Source organism: Anopheles ziemanni, chromosome 2 (assembly GCF_943734765.1).
Source record: "Anopheles ziemanni chromosome 2, idAnoZiCoDA_A2_x.2, whole genome shotgun sequence".
In the NCBI taxonomy this organism is placed as follows: domain Eukaryota; kingdom Metazoa; phylum Arthropoda; class Insecta; order Diptera; family Culicidae; genus Anopheles; species Anopheles ziemanni.
Genome location: NC_080705.1, coordinates 13,135,715 through 13,146,212, shown reverse-complemented (window position 1 = coordinate 13,146,212; position 10,498 = coordinate 13,135,715).

Below are 10,498 nucleotides of genomic sequence, written 5' to 3'. Positions count from 1 at the left end.
TAAAATATTTTTAATATTCACTTATCTACATAAACATAGTGATCTGTCAATCATAGAAATATTCCTTGAATCGCAATGTGACTGTCGGACTCCAACAACGTCACATTCTCCGATCGGGAATGCGAATAATATCGCTAAGGCATCCCTCCGAAATAGCCCCACCAGGAATGTATCACCCTCCAACCCACCGCCCGGATGCTTCACGTTCCTCCGTATCAAACAGAGCACGGTTAAATTCACTCGGTGAAGGAATTTCCAGCCCACGCGAGCTTCCCGGTCGAAGCTCATCGCCACCATTGGCATTAGGCAAACATTAGGCAATTCCGTCGGCATGGTGGACTTTAATGGCGATGGCATCTTCCGTAGATTGGATTGACGTCTCGTTCCAAGGGTTGCCGGCCGGGTAACCCGGTGTGCGCAGAAGAATTTGGAAATGGAATTCGCCAACCGTGGGTTTGGGTGAAGTGGGTTAGCAGTGAAAGAAAGAGGAGGATATCCAAGACACGGCACTGTGAAACAGGGAATGAAAAGGCTTTTCTGATTGGACCGTGGATGGATTCATAGCCGAGTAGCGTTAATTGCAAAGATGGTCTATGTAAAAACGTAAACAACGTTGTTAATTTTTATGTAGAAATGTTACGTCTCCAAGAAAAACGAAGATTCAAAATATGTTGTGGGAAAACTTGGGACGCGAAGGTCAAAATTTTCTCAAACAAAAGAAATGAATAAAAGTAAACTCCCCTCAAAGATCATCATTCCCCTGAAGCTACTAATGTTTTCGAAAGAACCGAGGCTGATATATCATGTTCAAAATTTCGTTGGTTCCAAACTAATTATTAGTTTATTGTTGATTTTCACACGCTTTCAATTGGTTTTTGCATAAGGCTCAAGTGCTTATCAAATGAGAAAAAATAAAAAGCCAACCGGTCTAGCACAAGATTGGAAGTTAAGGAAAGACAATGATGCTTAAGTTTTCAAATTCAGTTCCTGTGATGTAGTTCTATTTTTATCCATTAAATTATTACCATCTCTGGGAAGATAGCAACTTTAATTTTGTAAACCAAGTGAAAGCCATTCAGAGAAAATAATTTAAAATAAAATGAACATATTTTGAGGGGGCTTAAGTTTTACATGCACAAAACAGCGGTTACGAGTTCGAGCTCATCTTTTCCTCACCGAAATATCCATATGGCCCCTGCTCAATTACACTCCCCCTCCGACCGACCAACCGCAACCGCCACCAACATCATCACCCTCGTCATCCTCCTCATCATCCTCATCATCATCAGCGCAATCAACATTACCTCCTGGAGTCGGAAAAGTGCGTCCACAGTCGTTAATCACTTCCGAGCCTTGCCGAGGCAGACAGACAGTCGGACAGGGCCTGCCCTCCCCATTTCCCGTCCCATCCCCTTTCACCACTGATTGCAAACCCGAAGTATCCTTTCGCAGCGGTCCTTCAGCTCGGTCGGCACCACGCGACTCACGATGGAGGAAAAAAAAGCAGAAACGGATTAGAATCCGTTACAATTACAACAATATTTCCCTGTTTTCCAAAATCAAACCAGCGAGCGGCGGGCCCGCCTGGAAGCGGAAGTCGAGGCTGGGAAAATGAAAGAGTGTGCCCCTTCGGTGTACGCTCGTACGGGGTCGATGTGATGGTTTTGCGTCGTTTTGCTTTGCCCTTTTTTTATTTTTCTATTAATTCCAGCCATACTTCATCTTCCCAAACTGGCCCTGTTTCGAGTGTGATTCGATCCGAATCCCGGCACGGAACCGCACATTCGCATCATGCTCGATCGTATCGACGTGCCACGAGGCGAAGGGGGAAAACGATAAAAAATGATTCTACCAGACCAGGAGCGAGCCGGCGAGAGTAGGCCATCTCGCCTTTCGAGGACTTCCCTTCCCCTTGGAGGGTTCACCATTCCTCGACGCATACACACAATTATGGACCGAAAACCCGTTTCCCCTCCGCTCTCCGTCCGTTCGTCCTTCGCGCCTGATTGCATCCGTGCCATCCGGTGCACACGCAATGACATCGCATAAAAAACGCATTGAAATTATTCCGTCCATCAAATCTGGGTCGGGCGCTTTTCGTCACGGTTGTTTTTCCGTTCGCGTTTTCGTCCTCGATTCGAGTGCCGCTATCATTACTGCCATTACGGCCGGCCCTCTGCCCGCTGGGATGGTGGATAAGGTTTTTTAAGCGGAGGTAAAAGAGGGAAAAGAAGTATTCCGATCCTCCTACAAGGCGGCCTCGGAGACGCACAATGATGATATTGCTCAAAAATCGTCACGCTACGCCTTTGTCCCGTTCCCTCCTCACCCGACGAAGCGATGGAGGGCGGTCAATGGTGGTAAAAACAAGTAATGATTTTTTATTACATACTTACCTACTAGTTTCTTTTTTTTCCATTGGTTTAGCGGCATTCGCTAAGGAAAGCTGTGTCAAAGTGTCCCAAAAACGGCCTAAGGATAAAACATTCCATGACGTTCCCTTTCCCGCGTGGTATTTCCAGCTTTTTTTATCTTTAATTCGAAACTATTTTGCGTGGAAAATCCGTTCGAGTGTCCGTTCGCAAATTCATCTTCCCGGTCTCCAGCTTTCCACCCAACCGCAATACCGCTTTCCATCGATTCTGCCGTTCGATCCTTATCAAGCCGCCTGACGGGCGATTCTCATTCGCAACGGCGCCGAGATGAGCGGAACGATGATTAAGCATAGAAAATGTTGCAGCTGCTGGATTGTCACGTGAGCATAATTTTTATGATAGGCCTGGGGAATGTTTTTCCCTTCATTTTTTTCCCCCTCATTACCCCTCACCCTTCGTGTCGGTCAACTGCGAACCCGCTGTAAGAGTATGTTTGTCCCTTTTTGCTCCTGTGTCCCCTTGGCTCCTGTGCGGGACTGCTGTCATGCGGTTTCTCGTGATTTTTTGTGCGCTTTCGTTCCATCATGGGGCGATAATCGATTTTCGCTCGATACTCGAAGGACCTGCTGGAAGAGCGGTTTTTTTATTGATTTTTATATCTTTTTACCCATCTTGGATGTTCCGCACGTTCTACCTATTTTTTATATAAGAAATGCCCAAGCAGAATTATACTCTTATGCGGGATCAGGAAATGTCCAGACATTGAAAAACGACATCTAAACATGATCGACAGATATTAAAATCGATGCTGGTACAAATTTATCTCGGTTTTAATTAAACCGATGCGTACAGTTGCAAAATGCAAATAAATTGCACCAAGATACTTTTTGGTTTTTACATTGATCCTCTTTTCGTTAATTCAAACTTATTGTGAAAGTCATATTAGCTTATACTTTGCCAATCGCTCAGCTTACCACTATGTTCATCATAATATCATATTTACTCTGACCATGTTTTGCTCTGATTTTCGTTGTAATTTGTTCAAATATTCATGGAGTTTCCCAATATTTAATACTTTCATAGTAAGGCATGTTATGAACACTATATTCAATAACATTTGAATTTCCTTCATATTCGAGGCCTGGACATAGTTTGTATCATTTGATTATATCGTATTCAAATATTGATATTCACTTTAATAGGCTTTATCCTGTTGTTAACTGCGTCTATTACTTATGGAAATTAAAGTGCTTGTAAAACGACATCATTTCAACAATATATCCTTATTTAAACTCTCTTGTACATGAACTGAATGTTCCTTTCGTCCAATACGATATTATACGATTATAATTGCTCAGAAAACGTGACCCGAAGTACCACGAATTGCACTTCGGGAACTCAACTCGACCGACGAGTTCATTATCTGCCCATGCAAAGCGGTAAACCTGTGCTGTAACGAAGTGGAGCATAAAATCTGCATAATTAATAAGACATTTTTAGCTTTTTTTTTTTGTTCCTGAAGCAGTGAAACATGTTTTATGCTGTAATTTCCAACACTCAACGGTACAGTACACAGTCGCTGGGAAATCACCTGTACCCGGTGCGACAAATGTTACCCTCTGGCCTGCAGTCATCTTTCCGAGTCGTGCTCGTTAGGAACTTAAAAACTGTACCACTGCTCCCTGTCGCATTTTTAAGGAACATCGTTTCTTCGAGGACTGCATTTTTGCCATGATTTTCCCGCTTTTCCTCTAGCGCCCTTCTGGAGGGTGCGAAGTGGATTCCTGGCGCAAAATTCTAACCACACAATTGGTGCTCGAAAAAATCTCTACCCTCTCCAGGAACGGGATAAGTGAAACTGGAAGGTCCACGAGCGGGCTAAAGAGGCGGCAGAGTCCCTCGTCAAAAACGCGGCCCAAAGCCCTTCGCAAACAGCGTTTATCCCGTTCACCCCGTACGGGGCGCAGTAAGTCACCGCCGACCACACTTCTCTCGAAACTCTTCCAAATATCATTTGCACTGGTGATTATCCGGCGACCAGGGTTTTGGAGTGCCGAACAAGAAGAGCCTTGCAAGTAATAAAAACCGGGAAAACACCCCCTATACCGAGGTCGGATTTGGAAGGCACGAGCTCAACGACGTAGTGTAAACGTAGCTTCCCGGCGGTGGATTTCACGCGAGGCACCAAAAATCCTCGACCCGGACACGGAGGACGCCACCACGGGATCAGCTTTCGACCGCTACGTGATTGAGTGCGCGTGTGGTGATTTTCTGAACAAGCGCTTACGAACGACTTGTGTCCTGAGACTGCGGTATTTCGGGGGTTGATATGGAACGCCTTGCCCAAGTTTGCCCATGAAAATTCCCCCTCGAAAGTCAACCTGTAAAAGAGAAAAAAAGAGAGAGAGAGAGAGAGAGAGAGAGAGAGAGAGAGAGAGAGAGAGAGAAACTCTTTGCGGTTGATAGTTTTTTTTTACTTCGGTCGACCGCATGTGACACTTATTTGCATGCGGATTTGCCGGCGAACCAATTCTCGACCAATATCTGGAAGGCACCATACATTCCGTGCGTTTCGGTCCCTCGCCCACTTTACAGGGCGTAGAGCCCTCACCCTACAAACGCTACACGAGTACTTCAGATGTTCACCCTCCCACGTATTTATGTCCGTTTTTTATGCACAACGCACAATGCTAAAAACTAGCTGTGTGCGGTGGTGTGCATCGTCCAATAAAACAAAACCACATCCCAAATACTTATAAGTTGCAGTTAAATATGTAAAATTTAAATAAATTCACAAATTAAAGAAACTCTGTAGCTCCATAGGAACTTGAAGAAAAACAACGTTAAGCAGAGAAACTTTAAGAGGTACTTCGGTTTGATGTAAGTTCAGATATACCCATACTCACCCTGATACTCTTCCTCGAGTGATCATCAACGGTCAAGTGGAGATGAAAGTTCTCTCAGCTTCCACGGCGAACTGGTGGGCCTGGTGTTTCCTACCTACGTGAAATGCGAAGAAACAAAAACATCCTCCGAGATACCGGATTCTCTGAAAACACAATTTCCAACCAGCGACATCCGACGAGCAGAGGAGTAAAGCCGTACTTCGAAGATTTCAGCTACCAAAAGGGAAGGCCCCGGTGCCGGCGGAAGTGGATCGGTTTTCACCACAGGCTCAGGTCGTCGATTTTCCGGCTGCATCAAGATGCAGATCCGTCAATCTGTTCGCTTCCGAAAAACCCCTCAATCATACTCCCAAGAGCCCAGCCACTACACTTGAAACGATCTACAAAGGCGTACAAATCCGGCTGGTGAGTTTCTTGCGCGGAAAATCCTCTACTACTCGAAACGAATCAAATGCGTCGGGCGAGGGGTCGCAATACACTTTTTTATTGATTTGTATCCACCGCAGATTTTCATTCCTCTCTTTTTTTTGTAGAGGAAACTTGGCTTAGGTGGGTGAATCTTCCGCTTCGGGAAGGTCCTGTTAAGACTTTGGGCAGCCCGAGAACCGCATCCCTCGGTTGAGGAACGGTAAGGATTAGCAGTGCGCTAAGCTGCGATGATTGCGAGAAACAGAAGGATTAGATCCTTATCGTCCCCTTCGTCCGTAGGGTGGTGGTTTCCAGCGTTCCCAGGCCGTGCGGAGGGTTTATGCGTCCAGATTTGTTTCACGATATCTTTTTTTATGGCGCATCACTTCTGCCTACTGTCCGATTGGTCCGAGTACCTTGTCTAGCCTGAATATTGCGAAGGGATCATGTGCTCAGTAAAAAAAAACTAGGGAAGATTCATAAAACATCGTCCAAATTACGTAAAGTAACATGTGCAACAGGAATGAGGGGCTCGGCTGGAGACAGATTGTTATCATCAAAGAATGTCTCGGTGGAAGTCAATAGCTTAATCCGATGTCCGGTTGCTTATGGCCAGTTCGATGGGATGGTGATTATGCTGTGCAATCAAACCGAGACCGCAGCTGGAAATTGGTCAAAAGATGGTGGTAGAGTAAGGAAGGAAACCAATTTTTATGTTGACAAATCGTTTTCCTTTTGCGAGTCCTTGAGAATTCATTGTCAACTATAATAAATGCAATACAGGAACAGATGTTCAATCAATGATAGATTAATCGTTAGCATTTTAATGTTTTATTTTATAAATTCATTCATGAGTTGGTAGTGAATGAAACTAGAAAAAGTGCACCACACTAATTCCCGCAATTACCTCTCTTAAATTCTGTTTCCGGAGTAAATCTCGGGAGAGTTTACAACATTTGTTGATCTTTATGTCAAACTAGTACAACTTTTGGATTTTTTTTAGATGAAATATATGGATTTGAAAAAGAGTTACAATATTTATATTAGGCACATACTTTGCAAGTATTTTAACAAAATTAGGTTATAAATCACATAAAACAAAATTAAACTTTAAATTGTTTGTTTAGCGTGTTCTTTTCTCACAAATTAATCGAACCGTTCGCGACGAAGTTTGAGATCGGAAAGAATCGAATTTTATTCCTACTTCCTAAATTACGCTAAGCACACTACTACATGTTTAAAGTTAAAATTCAATATTTCAATTCGTTTGATGTAACGCACATTTTTATAAAACCTACAGTGCTGTGCGCAATTGTAAGGCTGCCACAATACTCCCCTCCTAGACTAGGATCCCTCTACTGGTATCTGGAAGGGATAATAACTCGTCTGCCAGAGCGAGTTACTCTAGTCTGTGGAATCTCGGCAGGAGTTGTGGCTGCTGGTTCTGTTGACGCTGGCTGTTCACTGCATACGTACGCGGGTTTCAAACGGTCGATCGAAATGTTGACTTCACGTCCCCGTATGCTCAATTTGAAAAACTTTTCTGTTCGATTAAGAATCTCGAATGGTCCTTCATACGGAGACGATAACGATGGTCTTATTGAATCGTTGCGAACGAAGACGCTCTTACATGTTCGCAGGTCCTGGTGCATGAAAATGTTTCGCTTCCCGTGCCTGGCAGTCTCTTGGGGGCGAAGATCACGCATAGTCGATCGGAGTTTAGCGACGAATTCTGTTTCGTTAGGTCTCTGCAGGTTGTCAACAAAAAATTCAGACGGTATCTTGAGAGTCGTACCGTATACCATTTCAGCAGGCGAAGTTTTGATGTCCTCTTTGTAGGTTGTCCGTAATCCAAGTAAAATTATCGGTAGATGTTGACTCCAGTAGTTGGGATCGTGGCAAAGGATCGACGACTTAAGGGTCCTATGCCATCGTTCGATGATTCCATTAGACTGGGGGTGGTAGGCAGTCGTGCGCAGGTGTTTAGATCCGATCAAACGAGTCAATTCGGTGAAGAGCGATGATTCGAATTGTCGTCCTTGATCAGACGATATGTAGGCGGGAACACCGAATCGGGATATCCATCCGGAGACTAGAGCTTCGGCGATTGTAGACGCGGTCATGTCCGGCATGGGGAATGCTTCCGGCCACCGAGTAAACCTATCGATGACTGTAAGACAGTAACGGTTTCCTTTACTCGGAGGGAAGGGTCCAACGATGTCGATATTTATGTGCGAAAATCGGCTGTCCGGTGCTGGGTACCGCGCTATTGGCGACTGCGTATGTCGGGTCACTTTCGAGCGTTGACATTGGATGCAGTTTCTGGCGAAGGCGATGCTGTCCTTTCGAATGCTCGGCCAAACAAATCTCTCAGTCATTAATTTGGCTGTTGCACGAGTGCCAGGGTGGGATAGATGATGCGTTGCCTGGAGTGCTGCGTTGCGAAACCGCTTTGTAATGAAAGGACGAATGCTGTCACTCGAACAATCACAAAGCAGTTGATGCTTTCCGCCTGGAACCGAAAAATATTTTAGAATCAATGAAGATTTAATTTTACCCTGCTGAATATCCTGTAGTTCGCCGTCGGTCTTTTGGTCCTCAGCTAGCGCGTCGAAATCAAGCATTGGTACAGTTTGGATGCTTTCGATGCGAGAGAGTAGGTCTGCTACGATGTTGTCCTTGCCCACTATGTGCCTGATGTCTGTCGTTAATTGCCCGATGAAGTCCAATTGGCGAACTTGTCTGTTGGATGCTTTATCAAGCTTCTGCTGGAAAGCGTAGATGATCGGTTTATGGTCTGTGTATATGTGGCAACTCCGTCCTTCTAACATAAACTTGAAGTGCCGCACTGCGAGGAATATCGCAGTGAGTTCACGATCGTATGTACTGTAGCGTAGTTGAGCGGGGTTAAACTTTTTCGAAAAAAATCCAAGCGGCTGAACCTTATCATCGACAATTTGGTGAAGGACCGCACCTGCGGCGATATCTGAAGCGTCAACCCAGAGGGACAATTCTCCTGTTTTAACGGGGTGAGCCAGTAGGGTTGCTTCGGCGAGTTGAGTTTTGCATTTCTCAAATGCAGCTTTTGTTTCGTCGGTCCACTTCAACGGCGTACGATCGTTTCGCTTATTGCCAGGTGTCATTGCTAATAACGGTATTTGCGTTTGGATTGCGTTCGGTATGAATCGTCGATAAAAGTTAATCAAGGCTAAGAATTTTTTTAGTTGCTTAACTGTAGACGGCAGCTTGAAGTTTTTAACGACCTCGACGCGATCCGAAAGTGGACGGATTCCTTCGGTGGAGACGGAATGTCCCAGAAAGTTTAGGTTTTCTCGTCCCAGTTCGCTTTTAGCAACGTTTATCGTTAAGTTATGCTGCTTGAGTCTCTCAAATAGCAAGCGCAAATGTTCTCTGTGCTCCTCTAGTGATGACGACGCGATGAACAGATCATCGATGTAGGGAAAGATGAAATCAAAACCGCGAACAACTTCGTGTATGAGGCGTTGAAAGGTTTGAGCTGCATTTCTTAGCCCAAAAGTCATAAAAGAGAATTCAAAGAGTCCAAAAGGAGTGGTGATGGCCGTTTTCGGGATGTCGTCAGGATGGATAGGAACTTGATGAAACGCCTTCTGCAAGTCAACTTTTGAAAAAATAGTTTTACCTTGCAAGTTCGACGTAAAATCCTGAAGGTACGGTAGGGGGTACCGATCCGGAATGGTCTGCGCGTTTAAGGCGCGGTAATCCCCGCATGGTCGCCAAGAACCATCTGCTTTCTTAACCATGTGGAGGGGGCTGGCCCAATTACTACTCGACGGTCTGCAAATCCCGAGCTTCATTAAGTTTTCAAACTCCGCACGAGCTGCTTCTAACTTGTCCGGTGACAAGCGTCGCGGTCGAGCATAAACAGGTTGGCCAGTAGTCTCGATGCGGTGGCAAGTCGACGATCCGTTGACTGCTCCCGGGGTAGCGGGACGGGTAATTGTCGGGAAATCGGCTAATAGATCTGCATACGGCGATACTTCACAAAACGTTTTTACGGAAAGCGTGCTGGTTTTGTCGAGTGATCCGCTTGACTCGAGATAGGTGGTGTTATCGATGAGACGATTGCGTTTTAAGTCGATTAATAGATCGTAGTGACTTAAAAAATCTGCACCTATTATTCCTGATTGCACGTCCGCAATCATAAAGTTCCATAAGAACTCTCGACGAAGACCAAGATTTATTTTCAATAGTACTTCTCCGTAAACTTTTATGGGTGTTCCATTCGCGGCAAACAATTTTAAAGAAGAGGGCTTCACTTTCGCTGAATGTATTCCTCGCGGCACCACGGATACGTCTGCTCCCGTGTCGATCAGAAACTGTTTCCTGGTGGTCGAATCCGTTACCCGTAAGCGAAAGATTGTGGCAGTGGTGGATTGTTCGCCGATGTCCCCCACTGCTTCAGCTGAGCAACCTCATTCTTGGCTTGTTGGACCACGTGCACCGGCGGTGCATGGTTTTCGGCACCTTCGGGCGTCGTTCCCGAACTTTCTATGGTACCAACAAGGTCCGTTCGAAGGATCTCTTTCGTGACGACTTTTGTTCCATTCTCCGCCACGAGAATGTGAACGCGATCGCCCACGTGTATTTTTTCCGGTGTGCAATACTTTATCCAATCGCTTAGATAACGATGCGATTTCACGAGTAAGCTCCGCAATTGGGTCAATGACCGCTTTTTCTCGAACAGGTGTCGTTGGTGTCGGCGTTTGCACGTGATCGATGGCGTCCACTCTACGAAGGCCCATTGAATCAACGATGGCATCGGCTATT